This window comes from Rutidosis leptorrhynchoides, chromosome 8 (assembly GCF_046630445.1).
Source record: "Rutidosis leptorrhynchoides isolate AG116_Rl617_1_P2 chromosome 8, CSIRO_AGI_Rlap_v1, whole genome shotgun sequence".
Taxonomy (NCBI): Eukaryota; Viridiplantae; Streptophyta; class Magnoliopsida; order Asterales; family Asteraceae; genus Rutidosis; species Rutidosis leptorrhynchoides.
In genome coordinates this window covers 351,347,907-351,365,036 of record NC_092340.1, presented here as the reverse complement: position 1 = coordinate 351,365,036, position 17,130 = coordinate 351,347,907, and positions in this window count along the sequence as shown.

Below are 17,130 nucleotides of genomic sequence, written 5' to 3'. Positions count from 1 at the left end.
GTATTCTCGGAGTTTTCGGATGTTCAAACAAGAAAAATGAAGACATGTACATGGCACATGGTGGTGATTAGGTTGATCGAGTCCAACCACCATCACGTGTCATTAGAACTTTGGTATGAATTACCATAATATAACCACGTTGATCGAGTGTCGTTATATTACGCTAACTTTTTGAACCAATCCATGGATAAGCACTAAATGAGGTACAAACTGAATAAGTAAATATGAGCCTCACATTTTGAAAATTCCTATTTTATACTAAAAACGAGGAGGGGTATTTTGATCATTTTTATAATTTAATTTTTGTATCTCTTTTATTATCTGCATTTGAAAATCTTCCCCAATTTTCATAAACCCTAAATAAAATACATACGCTTCAATATTTGATTCAACTTTTTATACCTAATTGATTGATCTAAGATTCAATCGATCGATTGATTGATTCATCAATCGGTTAATTTGAATCGAATCAAATCGACTCACATAACTGGAGTCCGTACAAGAGAATTTTCATCAGTTCTTGAAGCCACCTTCAGCCGCCACAACCAGAAACGGACATCAAATCGGTTTGCCGTGATATTTGATGCTGGTAGTTCAGTAAGTAGAGTTCATGTTTTATGTTTCGATAAGAATTTGGATCTTGCACTCATTGGCCATGAGCTTGAGCTTTTTGAACAATTAATGTATTTAATTGTTGTAGCATCATTTCAGGCTTATATCTGTAGTGTCGCAAAGTGATTAAAATTAAATTCATGCAAAATGTAACTTTTTGCAATGATTTAAGCTCCCGTTACTTTCATTTGGAATATTTTTGTTTCTGTGCATTGCAAGGATTTTGGAACACTGCAATTAAGGAATGTAATGTCTTATCGATTCTTTTTTACAGTTGTCATTTACTTCTAGGAGAGCTAGAGGACGCTTGTTACTATTATAACAAATGTTTGGAGTCAACATAAGCAGAACGATTTTATACACTTGCGAGTGTACATATATTTATAAACGGAAATCTTGTGGTCTATTGAAATTATTGAAATGATTGTTATGATAAACCTATGAACTCACCAACCTTTTAGTTGACACTTTTAAGCATGTTTATTCTCATGTAAGAAATAAACCTTTCGCTGTGCATTTGCTCATTTTAGAGATGTTACTTGGAGGCATTCATGACATATTTAGGTCAGTACCTCGCAATGGGACCAGCTGTTGAAGACTTCGTCCAAGAGGATTAGGACGGGTCATGACAGTGGTTGATGGTGGTGGGTGATGGTGGTGGTGGGTGGTGGTTGTGGGTGGTAGTGGGTGGTGGTTGTGGGTGGTGGTGGTGATGGTTGGTGGTGGTGGTTGGTTGTGGTGGTAGGTGGTGGTGGTTGGTGGGTGGTGGTGGGTGGTGGTGGTGGTAGGTGGTGGTTGGTGGTTGGTGGTGGTGGTTGGTGGAGGTGGTGGTGGTGGTGGGTGGTGGTTGGTGGTTGGTGATGGTGGTGGTGGTTGATGGTGGTAGGTGGTGGTGGTGGGTGGTGGTGGCGGTTGGTGGTAGTGGTGGTGGGGTGGGTGGTGGTGGGTGGTGGTGGTGGGTGGTGGTTGGTGGTTGGTGGGTGGTGGTAGGTGGTGGTGGTTGGTAGTGGTGGTGGTTGGTGGCTGGTGGTGGGGGTGGGGGTGGTGGTGGTTGGTGGTGGTGGTGGATGGTGGTGGTGGGTGATGGTGTTGAAGGTGGTTGATAATATGTTAACTTTTATATAATTAATTTTTATTAATTATAATTATTAAAATGACATTTTTACCCTTCTATTCATTTTAAGATAAATTGAAATTTTATGATATTTTGTGGTCCATATTTGCTTATCCAGTTTGTACTCATTTTAAGCTTAGCCACGGATCGTGCCCCTATATATATATATATACAAGAATCTTATTACTATACGAATATACACAAGAATTGCAAGAAGACCATTTCGTCTCCGTGCCACGATTACACACACATTGTGATTACAACTTGTAACGACCCAGATTTTTTCCGACTACTTTATTATACTATTTACATGATTTAATAATTCCGACTTGATAAGCAATGAATTTTAATAAGTCTTGAACCTCCGGAAAGAGTTTTACACAAGCTTTTGGTCACCCTTTTTTTCCGACGATTCACGAACGTCATAACTTGATTTAATTATTTAATTGTTTAATTATTGTGTATATATATGAATTTATATATATTTAATTTGAAAATATGATAATTAAATATCTCATTAAGTATATTAACAAAGTATTATATATATATATATTTTCATACTACTAATTTAAAGAGTTTTTGAACAATATATATGTTAATATTTAAACGACATAATTAACTTATGTTAAAATGTATTTACATATAATGTATTACGAGTGTAAATACATCCTTCAAGTATTGAATTGAAACGACCCGTCCATATTACTATAAACGCAGTACATTCTCATTGGTCTCATAGCGAGGTATTTGACCTCTATATGATACGTTTTAGGAAATATTGCATCCGTTTCATAAAAAAGCACATCATTATTATACATAATGCATGTTTTAAACAAGTAGACGATTATTTAAGAAATAATCCCCAAAATACATCGATTTCCAAATACTACACACGTGACGTAACAGTCGAATATAATACATGACAAAGGTTTTATTGAATGCAACACTTTATTTAAATAAAAGTATGAGACTCCATGCACAGCTTGCTCAGATAATGCAATAGCGGAAGACTTTCTTAAGGACCTGAGAATAAACATGCGTAAACAGTCAACACAAAGGTTGGTGAGATATATAGGTTTATCATCGATATAAATATAGACCACAAGATTTCATAGTTATAAATATATGTACACTCGCAAGTGTATAAAAGTATTCTATAAGTTGTTGAGCACTTCGGTAACCATACTTAACCATTAATGTGGCATATTCCCTTTATTATGAAATCTCCCTACACTGTACCAAGTGTAGTAAAAACGAAGTACTATGCAACCGTTTACGATACTAGAGCGACTAGCCCGGTTGGGGTTGTCAAACCCGATAGATCTATCAATAGGATTCGCGTATACATGTTCTTACAACATGTAAATATTAGTTACCAAGCTATTAGGGAAGATATGCAAAGTGGTACAACTCAACGTAGAATATATTTTAAGTACTTGTGTCTATGGCGTAAAACATAAAATGCATGTATTCTCATCCCAAAATATTTGTAGCATTTAAAAATGGGACTATATACTCACAGTAGTAAAAGTATATTAATAATAAGTTTTCAACTTATTAAAAATATGACCGTCGTCCTTGGATTTACGAACCTATAACAATAATAACGATTCAGATAATAATACGACATATGAATAAAATAAAGCAAGTTCATAGAATACTTATATAATAATTTTTAACATTTTATGTTAGTAGCCCATTGTTAGTAGTCCTTTGTTAGTAGTCCAAAATAGTCCGAAAAGTCCAACAGTCCAATAATCGGTATATATATATATATATATATATATATATATATATATATATATATATATATATATATATATATATATATATATATATATATATAATCTTAGAATTACCCCCATGATGTATTGTATACGTATTGTCTTTTCATCAACCCAGAGACATATTGTATACGTATTGTCTTAGAATTAACTAAGACGTATTGTGTACGTATTGTCTTAGGATTTATCAAAACGTATTGTATACTTATTGTGTTAGGACGTACCAAGAATATTATTATACATATATACAATCACAGAATTAACCAAGATTATAATATTTTTTTATACTACTAATAACATGTCCAAATATATATAGGTTATAGGAAAAGTTAACAAGGATATGGTTAATTTAGTTTTTATAATATAAATTTCGTCCATACAACGTTAATTTTAGCAGATTTTGTTTTGCTCGCCAAATATTCATTACAACTCCGTTTAAAGTGAATAAAATTGCTATGGATTCATTAAGAAGTAAATTTTACAAAACCAATTCGAAAAGTTCATCCCAAGTAGTAATTTTTAGAGCTTTACCCTCTTTTTGTGTCGGTGGACAGATTTGGAAAAATCCCGGCATCCACCCAATATATGATTTTTGATAAAATACTTCCACTTTGTCTAAAATCATGAAAAAAATAATGGAAGTCTTATTTATATATATTAACATATTTCCAAAGTCTTAGCCTCGAAATCAAAGTCTAAGATAGGTTTTTAATTCCCAACCCAAAACAGCCCGCTTTTTACCGAATGGAGATTAAAGGATATATGTTAAGTTTCAAGGTGTTCTTCATATGTACAAGTTATAAGTTATTATATTAACTTAATATAACATCATAATACATATAAAAAAAGTGTTATTATAGTTAAGTTAGAAAGATTAGATTAGTTTTTCAAACAAGCTTGGTGTTCACCAAAACAAGTTCTAGTTTTTACAAGTTTTATAAGTATAATAAGATAGCAACTATACAAGGAATTGAACAAGGATTTTGAGAAGTATTTTACCTTGATTATGAAGAGGAAAGTTGCTGAGATTAAAGTATGATATGAGAGCATTCAAGTGTGTGTTTTTAGTTTAAGAAAATGTGGAGTAAAAATGAGTTAAAATGGTCCTTATTTATAAGCTTATAATTTTGGCTTTTAGTGAAAATATCTAAGATAAATTAAATTGTATTAAGTCATGCATGACATATTAAATTGATTAGGTCATGGATAATATAGTACACAAATAATTGCAGATTTCTATTGGTATATACCAATAGTAAATACTTCTAGAAGCTGTGTATAATACGGGTAAAAATATCGTATGAATGCGAGTATAATTCTTTGAGGAAATTGAACAGAAATACGAGTATAGCTATCCTTTATATGTATTGGTATATTATAAAGTGTATTCAATACTTGTAAGGATGTATTTACACTCGTAATACATTATATGTAAATACATTTTAACATAAGTTAATTACGTCGTTTAAATAGTAATATATATATAGTTTGAAAACTCTTTAAATTAGTATTATGAAAATATATATATAATACTTTGTTAATATACTTAATGAGATATTTATTTATCATATTTTCAAGTTAAATATATATAAATCCATATATATACACAATAATTAAACAATTAAACAATTATATCAAGTTATGACGTTCGTGAATCGTCAGAATAAAAGGGTGACCAAAAACTTGTGTAAAACTCTTTTCGGAGGTTCAAGATTTATTAAAATTCATTGCTTATCAAGTCGGAATTATATAAAGATTAAGTTTAAATTTGGAAAAAAATTTCCGGGTCGTCACATGAATACACTTTATAATATACTAATACATATAAAGGATAGCTATACTCGTATTTCCGTTCAATTTCCTCAAGAATTCTACTCGCATTCATACGGTATTTTTACTCGTATTATACACAGCTTCTAGAAGTATTTATTATTAGTATATACCAATAGAAATCTGCAATTATTTGTTTAATATATCATCCATGACCTAATCAATTTAATATGTCATCCATGACTTAATACATTTTAACTTATACTAGATATTTTCACTAAAAACCAAATTTTCAAGCCTATAAATAAGCACCATTTCTAACTCATTTTTACACATTCATTTTTCAAATTTTACTTTCAATTTTCACACAAACTTGCAAGAACTCTCTCAAGTTTTGTTCTACTACTTCTTTCCAGCAACTTTACATTCTAAACTTGAGGTAAAAACTCTACTTCAACTCTTGTTCAATTCATATGTTTATAGCTATCTATATAAGAGTTTATAAACTAGAACATAGTTTAGTTAATTCTAAACTTGTTCGCAAACAAAGTTAATCCTTCTAACTTGACTTTTAAAAACAACTTAACACATGTTTTAAGTAGGTGGAGGTGGTGGGTGGTGGTGGTTGTGGGTGGTGGTGGTGGGTGGTGGTGGTTGGTGGTGGTGGGTGGTGGTGGTGGTTGTGGTGGTAGGTGGTGGTAGGTGGTGGGTGGTGGTGGGTGGTGGTGGTGATTGGTGGTGGTGGTGGTGGATGGTGGTGGTTGTGGGTGGTGGTGGTAGGTGGTGGTGGTGGTTGTGGTGGTGGGTGGTGGGTGGTGGTGGGTGGTGGTGGAGATTGGTGGTGGTAGTGGATGGTGGTGATGGTTGTGGGTGGTGGTGGTGGGTGGTGGTGGTTGGTGGTGGTGGTGGTTGGTGGAGGTGGTGGTGGTCGTGGGTGGTGGGTGGTGGTTGGTAATGGTGGTGGTGGTTGATGGTGGTGGGTAGTGGTGGCGGTTGGTGGTGGCGGTTGGTGGTGGTTGGTGGGGTTGGTGGTGGTGGGTGGTGGTTGGTGGTGGGGGTGGGGGTGGTGGTGGTGGTAGTTGGTGGTGGTGGTGGTTGGTGGTGGTGTGGATGGTGGTGGTGGGTGATGGTGATGAAGGTGGTTGATGATATGTTAACTTTTATATAATTAATTTTTATTAATTATAACTATTAAAATGACATTTTTACCCTTCTATGCATTTTAAGATAAATTGAAATTTTATGATATTTTGTGGTCCATATTTGCTTATCCAGTTTGTACTCATTTTAAGCTTAGCCACGGATTGTGAAGACCCGAAAAATTTCGACCAAATTTAAACTTGATCTTTATATGATTTCGACACGATAAGCAAAGTATGTAAGATTGAGTCTCAAAAAGTTTGAACTGCTTCATATATTCAATTGACCTTCGACTGCTCTCGACGATTCACGAACAAATTGTTTGTAATTAAATAGGTAATTAAAAATATATATTTATATAAGTGTAAATTATAATTAAAAATAATAAAAAAAAATGGATTAATCAATTGAAATTAAAAAACACAAATTAATTAAGTTGTTAGTAAAAAGAATCTATATATAGATATATGATTTTTAGTACCTAATTAGTATCATATGTATATTGTTATATATATATAAATGATATAGATATTACATGATGAAATAACATAATATTTTAAATACTGATATATATATATATATACTTATAAAAATAAAACAATTATAATTTTATATATATAATATAATTAGTGTTCAAACACATATTAAATAATGATACATATTAAATGTAAATATTCATTATAGGTTAATTGTAATATTAATATTTAATATATTAATATTTATTAATTTTTAATATTAATTATATATAAATATAAATTGAATAAAGGAACTAGTTTGTTATACATCTCTGTCGTGCTTTTTAATTTTGTTCTTGTCTAAGATAGCTAGACATCAAAATCCTTGTTGTACAAATCTATTAGCTGTAGGAATCAATTTTTTTTCCCCCTTATTTTATTCTGCTTTCTATTTACTTGTGATTATATGCCGAGAGATATGTTGGTACATAACGACATTCAGCTGAATCAAACTGTTCTTTGATGTTCCAATAAACCAACCAACTATCAAACTTTCATAAATATAATATATATATATATATATATATATATATATATATATATATATATATATATATATATATATATATATATATATATATATTACATGATACATACAATGAAAACAAACGAACACCGAGCATCACTCCTATTACAACAACGAGCAATCATCTACACTTACACAACCGCCATCATCACCCCATCACCATGTTTGATCACCAATCACGACCATCATTGAAATTGTTGCCACTCTTAATATCGTTTCTGTTTTAGTATTTGTCTATCACCGCCACATCTGTTACAGTTAATGAAGAACAAAACAGTCATCAATAACGACTTGCAAATCTGCAATTCATTTTCTTTCCTTCTCCTGCCATTGGTACTTGATCCCTTCTGTCTCTGGTTCGACTCAACCCAAAACCCACGCAACCATAAAACCATTGATCACTGTTTGATTGTCATTTACAGCCAGACCCATTAACCACCACCAAACCTATGAAAAACCCATTTAAATATCTAAACTATTTTGTGTTACTTTGCCATCTTTCCTTCATGAAAACCATCTGCAAGTTCTGTTTTATTTCTGTGTCGAAAGCAGACTGCTGTTGTCTGTCGGTACCTCAAACAACCACCCACGATCACTATCATTACCAAATCAAAACTGCTACTGTTTTCTTATTCAATAAACTCAAACAATCACCAACTTCCACCACAAAACACCATCAAACCCTTTTACCCGAATTAAACCTGCTATCCCTAGACTGCTGCTACAATTTTCGAGTCTGCACAAAACATAAACTTGTTGATGCCTGCTGTATTCAAAATAATTACTGCTGTTGCTATATGTTTTCACCATCTTAAGTCACACAGCCACAACTTTGTTTACTACTATTGAACACAACTATGATTCATTATTTTCCTAATTTATTCAATTAACCAAAACCACACCCATTCATATTGATTTAATCAATACAACGAATATCAGTTTTGTAATTAAAATTAAAAAAAAATCAATTTAAATCGAAAGGTAGAAGATCTTACAGGAATCGATTTCCATCTAAGTGATTACAGATGAAGGCTTCGATGGCCTTTGATAAACCTAACTTCTGTTGATCGATCGATGTTGAATCATATGTGAACCCTAATTCTTGTTCCTGAATCAAATTCATCAATTGATTTCCGGATGGTTTCAATGAACTAATCAACGATTTCTGTAGAACTTTTTGTGCTGTCGATTTTGTAATTGTATGAGATACAAAGTTTATGATGCTTAAAACTAAATCGATGATGATGTGGGTGTTTGATGAGAGAAACGATGATGATGATAAAGATGTAGATGATTTTGATGAAGAGGGTTATTGATCGAATATACGATGATGAAATTTTTTTTTTGTGAAGGACTCTGATTTATCTCGATCTGAATTGGGGAAGAACTAAGAGCAGACGTCTACTTATAATTAGGTATAATTATTATAATTATTAGATTATTCTAAATTTTTTTAATTATAATTATTAATTATTATTATTATTATTACTTATTGTTATTATTATTATTATATTAATTATTATTAGTATCTTAATTGTTGTCAATATAAAAATTAGTACTAGAACAAGTATTATTATTATTATTATTATTATTATTATTATTATTATTATTATTATTATTATTATTATTATTATTATTATCATTTGTATTAAAACTTATCGTTCTTATTAAAAGTATCATTTTTATTATTATTATCATTATTAGAAAAATTATCATTTTCATTGAAATCATTATTTTTACTATCATTATTATTATTTTTACATTAATATCACTAATTTTATATTATTATTATTATTATTATTATTATTATTATTATTATTATTATTATTATTATTATTATTATTATTATTATTATTATTATTATTATTATTATTATTATTATTATTATTATTAATACTAGTATCAATATTATGTTATCAAATAACTATTAGATATATAAAACTATATTTACTACATATAACATAATTTTATTAATACTTTCATAATAAATATTAACGAATATAACTAATTAGGTTATTAATGAAACACCTAATTAAAATAACAATTAAATCATTAATAATATATAAATTTATTCGATTACCACTATATGTGTTAATATATATATATATATATATATATATATATATATATATATATATATATATATATATATATATATATATATATATATATATATATATATATATATATATATATATATATATATATATATATATATATATATATATATATAAATGATATAGGTTCGTGAATCTGAGGCCAACCCTGCATTGTTCAATATAGTCCTATGTATTTTTACTACAAAATACATTAGGTGAGTTCATTTGCTCCCTTTTTACTCATTACATTTTTGGGCTGAGAATACATGCAAATGCTTTATTAACTGTTTGACAATATTTATATGCATGAGTTTCATTTGATTCCCTTTTACTCTTTACATTTTTGGGACTGAGAATACATGCGTTGTTTTTACAACTGCTTTATTAAATGCCTTTGAAATATATTTTGAACTGCGAATACATGAAATGCTTTTATAAATGTTTGACGAGATAGACACAAGCAAAACATTCTTCGAATGAATTATTATGCAGACAAAAGTTCTGCGGATTATTATTGAATTATGTGAACATGATAATTGCCACCATTGAATTATGTGGACAAGATAATTGCCACCATTGAATTATGTGGACATGATAATTGCCACCAGTTGATGTGAATGTTATATATCGAGAGAATGATTTTATACACAGGTTATGTGTATGTTATTTTTGTGCACAAGATATGTGTACGGTTACTAAGATTTATGAAAATGGTTTCGTACACGGGAAAGATGTACTGTATTTAAAAGATATCGCATGTACATTACAGGTGGGTATAGGATTCGGGCCCATTTGTACCATGCAGGATTTAAATCTTGTGGTCTATCAAAATGATGAATTTTATTGTTTTATGATAAACCTATGAACTCACCAACCGTTTGGTTGACACTTGAAAGCATGTTTATTCTCAGGTATGAAAGAAATCTTCCGCTGTGCATTTGCTCATATTAGAGATATTACTTGGAGTCATTCATGTCATATAGAGGTCAGAACCTCGCAATGGGACCAACTGTTGAAGAGTTCGTCCAGATGGATTAGGACGAGTCCTTTCAGTTGGTATCAGAGCGGTGGTCTTAGCGAACCAGGTCTTGCATAGGTGTGTCTAACTGATAGTTGTTTAGATGCATTAGTGAGTATGGACTTCGACCGTGTCTGCATGTCAAAAGTTTTGCTTATCATTTAGTGTCAAAAAATTATTTGCTTATCATCCTTAAAGTCTTGACACGTCTTACTGCCTCTATTGCATAGACAGTGTATAGATAAATTCATATCTTAGCGTATCTGTTATTGTTACCTTTACCTGACAGCTTCCGTAGATTCCTCCGTAACTTTTGGGATTTTTGTATTATATATACATATGTAAATTATGTATTACAGGGTACTAATCTACATCCTATAATCTATTTCTTATAGAAAATATTTCATCTGATCGTACGAGATGAATCCCTCAACCAGTTCGATTCCCTCAGATTTCGATAGCTATTCCGATAGCTATCCCGACATGGATATTCACCTAAGCTCCAAAAGCGGTGTCACTAGAATGAATCAATGAATCAGCCATCCTCAATTCATCTGATGGGTTCGTAGTCGACTTAATCAATGGAGACGCGAAGAAGGTGATCCCTTTCACCAACCGAATTCACCTCTTGACAATGAACCTGAGGCGCTTACCAGCGAATCAGTCTGAAACACCATTTTCACCCTTATTTCCAGGATATCTCGTCACGATTATATTCTATCTAAAATTATAAACCTTATTCATTTGCTCGTTCCGACCGACAATCATCCCGGAATAATAGAAGAAGTCAACGAACTTAGCGCTCGAGTAATCAATTTGGAGAATATGGTGCAAAATTTACCAGCTTCAGCAACATCACTGGTACCAACAGTACCATCTGTAACAGCACCAGTACCATCAACAATCTACGCCTCAACATCTCATTCTGTATCTCGAGTATAATCATCGTTCTACGTATCGTTCTACATCAATTACCTTCGTTCTTCATGACGATTAAGTAATCTCTAAAGTTTTGGAGATTATCCATTCTAATTCTAACGGTAAATCAAATGAGATTAATATCATATTAACTCATTAAATCCATGATTACATCTGAAGAAAATATATATGTAAGTATATTTTCATAAAGATTGTAATTAAAAATTCTTTTGTACAAACTGTTAATGGCGAAAATATTTTAACGGGTAGGTAATACCCGAGGAATATTCAGATTTCACATTAATAAGTTACAATGTACATTCTTCGAAGCTGATTCAACAGTCGTTTACTATCCTACTTACATCTACCGATATACAAATCCGTTCACCATAGAATAACCATTTTCATCCAATTTCATATTTGGATTTTGATTTATCAGAATCCAACAAGTGGCATAGTGAAGAAAACATTTGATAAAATAAAATTTGTTAGAAACAAACAAATTAACTATGAGAAATTTTGTTAAGAATCCACGCTAACTGTTTCTAGCTAATTGTTCCTAGCTAAATGATCACATTTTATTTATCGCAATTTAATTATCGCAATTTACATTCTTGCAATTTTATTTATCGCCATTCAATTTCTGTTATTTACTTTACGCACTTTATTTATCGTCATTTAATTTCTGTTATTTACTTTACGCACTTTATTTATCGTCATTTAATTTCTGTTATTTATTTTTACGCACTTTAAATATCGGGACACGTATACAAGGTTTTGACATATCATATCGACGCATATATATATATATATATATATATATATATATATATATATATATATATATATATATATATATATATATATATATATATATATATATATATATATATATATTATTTGGAATAACCATAGACACTCTATATGCAGTAATGATCGAGTTCTCTATACAGGGTTGAGGTTGATTCTACAACAATATATATATTTTGAGTTGTGATCGAGTCTGAGACATGTACACGGGTCACGATACGTATTAATTAATTCGAATATTATAAATTAAACTATATATGAGTTATTGGACTGTCAACTGTGGACTATCGACTAATAACATTGGACAATTAAAATGAATTAAAATATTGATTATTATATATGAAACTAAACAATTCTTTAAGTTTGCCACTTGATTTCATCTTAAACCTCATTTGTATCCTGACGATTACAATCTGTGTTCCAACCTTTCATGATTCTTGAAAACATCTCAAACGAGAGGATGAACCAACCGCACTTCATCTACGGGAGAAAAGATTGATGCATTTAGTTATGCATCTGAAAAACTCTCGGAAACTGAGTAAATGTTTAACACGTAGTTGTGCTAATTCCTTTAGTGTTATTATTACCCACAATAACTTGGTAATTCCTTTCAAAGTATTAAATTTTGTCGCAGCTCCAGCAAACCAACTTCGACTTTTCGTTCGAAACAACCTTATTATAACCTTGATATATATGCGTACTCTTTTATTGTTACTGGGAACCTTTTATATTCCACCATAGTACCATCAGCGTTTAATCATCTAAAAACACAATTCTCCTGAAACCACCTCAGATTGATAACCGACAATTCAAATTTCGTAGCATTAAACGCAGAGGAAACAGAAAAAAAAATTGTAGATGGTTGATAATGCTAAAAACGAACATATATTTCATAGCATTATTCCTCAAGAATGACAAGCTTTTAGTTGAAATTGTTCTATTTACAAGTGATATTCGTTTAAATAATAAAAGGTGAAGACAAAAGACAGATTCGACGAATTGAAGACGCAAACGACCAAAAAGCTCAAAAGTACAAAAGACAATCAAAAAGGTTCCAATTATTGATAAGAAACGTCTCGAAATCACAAGAGTACAAGATTCAAAACGCAAAGTACAAAATATAAAATTGTACGCAAGGACGTTCGAAAATCCGGAACCGGGACCAGAGTCAACTCTTAACACTCGACGCAACGGACTAAAAATTACAAGTCTACTATGCACAAGAATATAATATAATATATAAATAATTATATTAATTATTTATATTTTATATTTATATATAAAATCCGTCGGCAAGAAAGACTCTAAAAGATGTGAGCTGTAATTGCAATCTCCGCGACTCGCGGGGTTTGAAGGCAAAATTCACCGCGAGTCGCGGAGCCCCAAAAATCAAAAATCCCTATAAAGCAAACCGAATTCTGATCAAAATTTCATATTCTATTTCTCTCATCTCTCTATCTATACGATATATATATATATATATAATTTATATTTTAATTTTAATTTTAATTATAATTCTAATAATAAGGGTATGTTAGTGAATGTTGTAAGGGTGTAAGTCGAAATTCTGTCCGTGTAACGCTACGCTATTTTTAATCATTGTAAGTTATGTTCAACCTTTTTATATTAATGTCTCGTAGCTAAGTTATTATTATGCTTATTTAAAACGAAGTAATCATGATGTTGGGCTAATTACTAAAATTGGGTAATTGGGCTTTGTACCATAATTGGGGTTTGGATAAAAGAACGACACTTGTGGAAATTAGACTATGGGCTATTAATGGGCTTTATATTTGTTTAACTAAATGAAAGTTTGTTAATGTTAATATAAAGATTTACAATTGGGCGTCCCTATAAATTACCATATACACTCGATCGGACACGATGGGCGGGGTATTTATATGTACGAATAATCGTTCATTTAACCGGACACGGGAATGGATTAATAGCCACTAGAATAATTAAAACAGGGGTGAAATTACATTCAAGGGTAATTGGTGTAATTGTTAACAAAGTAGTAAAACCTTGGTTTACACGCAGTCGATAACCTGGTGTATTAATTAAACAAAGTATTAAAACCTTGTTACAATTCGAATCCCCAATTAGTTGGAATATTTAACTTCGGGTATAAGAATAATTTGATGAGGACACTCGCACTTTATATTTATGACTGATGGACTGTTATGGACAAAAACCAGACGGACATATTAAATAATCCAGGACAAAGGACAATTAACCCATGGGCATAAAACTAAAATCAACACGTCAAACATCATGATTACGGAAGTTTAAATAAGCATAATTCTTTTATTTCATATTTAATTTCCTTTATTTTATATTTAATTGCACTTCTAATTATCGCACTTTTATTTATTGTTATTTAATCGCACTTTTAATTATCGTACTTTTTAATTATCGCAATTTTATTTTATCGCACTTTTATTATTCGCAATTTCATTATCGTTATTTACTTTACGCTTTAATTTAAGTCTTGTATTTATTTTATATTTTACATTAGGTTTTAACTGCGACTAAAGTCTTAAAATCGACAAACCGGTCATTAAACGGTAAAAACCCCCCTTTATAATAATAATATTACTTATATATATATTTGTATTTTTAATAAAAGTAAACTAATATAGCGTTGAGCTTTGTTTAAAAAAGATTCCCTGTGGAACGAACCGGACTTACTAAAAACTACACTACTGTACGATTAGGTACACTGCCTATAAGTGTTGTAGCAAGGTTTAAGTATATCCATTCTATAAATAAATAAATATCTTGTGTAAAATTGTATCGTATTTAATAGTATTTCCTGCTAAAATATAAGCTATTTTATATACACCTCGCATAACATCAAGTATTTTTGGCGCCGCTGCCGGGGAACTATCTTAAAAGCCGGAAGCACAACGCTAATAAAAAAAAAAAAAAAAAAAAAAATTTTTTAGTTAACTTTTATTAAAATTCGCTTTTGTAAAAATACGTTTTAATTATTCAAAAATATAAAAAGAAAAACAAAAATATAAGTATTTTTTTTAAGATTTTGTTAAATATTTAAGTTTTATAAGTTTCTTTATTTTTATTTTAGTTTATAAAAATATAAGTTTAATTTTAATATCTTTTATTTATATAAAAATTAAAAACAGAAAATAAAATAAATAAATAAATAAAAAAAACGCGTTGAAGATAAAACCTGTCAGCTGAAATTCTGAACCCCGCGACTCGCGGGGTTTTCTTTATAAATTACCGCAACTCGCGGAGCCTTTCTGACAGGCGACAAAGAAGCCCTAATTCAGCATTAATTACGGGTTTTAATTAATTATTATTATTATTTTACCCTAATAATTATTATTATTATTATTAGTTTTATTTTAAGATTTACTTTTTATTTAATTTGTTTTATTTAGTATTAATTAGTTTTATTAAATTGTAAAATTAGTAGTTTTATTAAAAAAAATAATATAAAAATAATATTTTTATAAAAATTGTACTTTTTACAACTTTTTGTATATTTTTATATTTTGTCCCTTTTTAATCATTGTAGCATAACTTTTGTATTTTTAGCTCATATTTAATTTTAAACTTAGTTTTTGCTAGTCATTTTTACTCCTAGATTTTTAGTCTTTGCCGTAGAATTCCTTAAGTGCTTTTTCTTTAGAATAAGATTTAGGTGCTTTAGAATTTTGCGACGCCTTTTTAAGTTTTAGTTTCTTTTTAAGTTATTTTCATTTGGGATTTAGTTTCTCCTGTAAGCTTTAATATTTTTAGACCTTTTACTATGTATCAATTATCATTCCAATTAGTAATTTCAATTTGCGATTATAATTTTAAGTTAGTTGTAGTAATAAGGTTAGGTTAGTTAAGTATTTTTAAGTTTTTATAAGTTTCTTTTATTTTTCCGTCACCTTTTATTTTTCAACCATTTTTTTTCTTTTTCGACCTTTTGCGACGAACTCTTTTTCTCTCTTATTTCTCGCTATTCTAGTTTTTAGGACTTAGAATTTTTTCTACTTCTTATCTAAATTTCTTAAAATTACGAAAATTTATTTTGAGTGGTTAAATTGATAGACATCAAAATTTTCTGGTTCGTAGTAATAGTTGGATTTGTACGTGGACCGGGTTATTGGAGCCAAACAGTCCTCAATTATATTGAGACCAAACGAATCCTGCCCCTCTGCTGCATCTTTTGGCTATTCGAAACGTGGGCAAAATCAGAAAAGTCTATTAATTGGATAACTTATTATAATTTTTCTTTCCTTTTTAAAACTAATAGGATATTCAGTGAATGCACCGAGCAAGACGTTCATCACCTTTTGTACGTTCACCACCTGTAACTAGATCAAGACATTTAGCAAATATAACCGCCGTTGATTTTTCTTTAGAATCGTCATCTAGTCAACCAAGTACTTCAGTTCAAATTTCCGATAATCCATTTTTTGAACCCGACCTCACAATTGAGAATCCGGGGAATATTCAGGAACGGTTCGTAGATCCTGAACCACTAAACTTTCCTCCGGAACCACCAATCATTCAAACAGAGATTGTTGAGGAACGAACCATTAAATCAGAATCATCTAGTGATACCGATTCAACAAATTCAATTATGGAGAATCTGGAACCTTTAAGTATGGAAGACCGAATGAGAGCTAAACGCACTGGCCAAGGTCACGCAATTACTCATCCAGACATTAATGCGCCAGATTATGAAATCAAAGGACAAATTCTACACATGGTGACTAATCAATGCCAATTTAGTGGTGCGCCAAAGGAAGATCCAAATGAACATCTACGTACCTTTAATAGGATCTGCACACTATTTAAAAT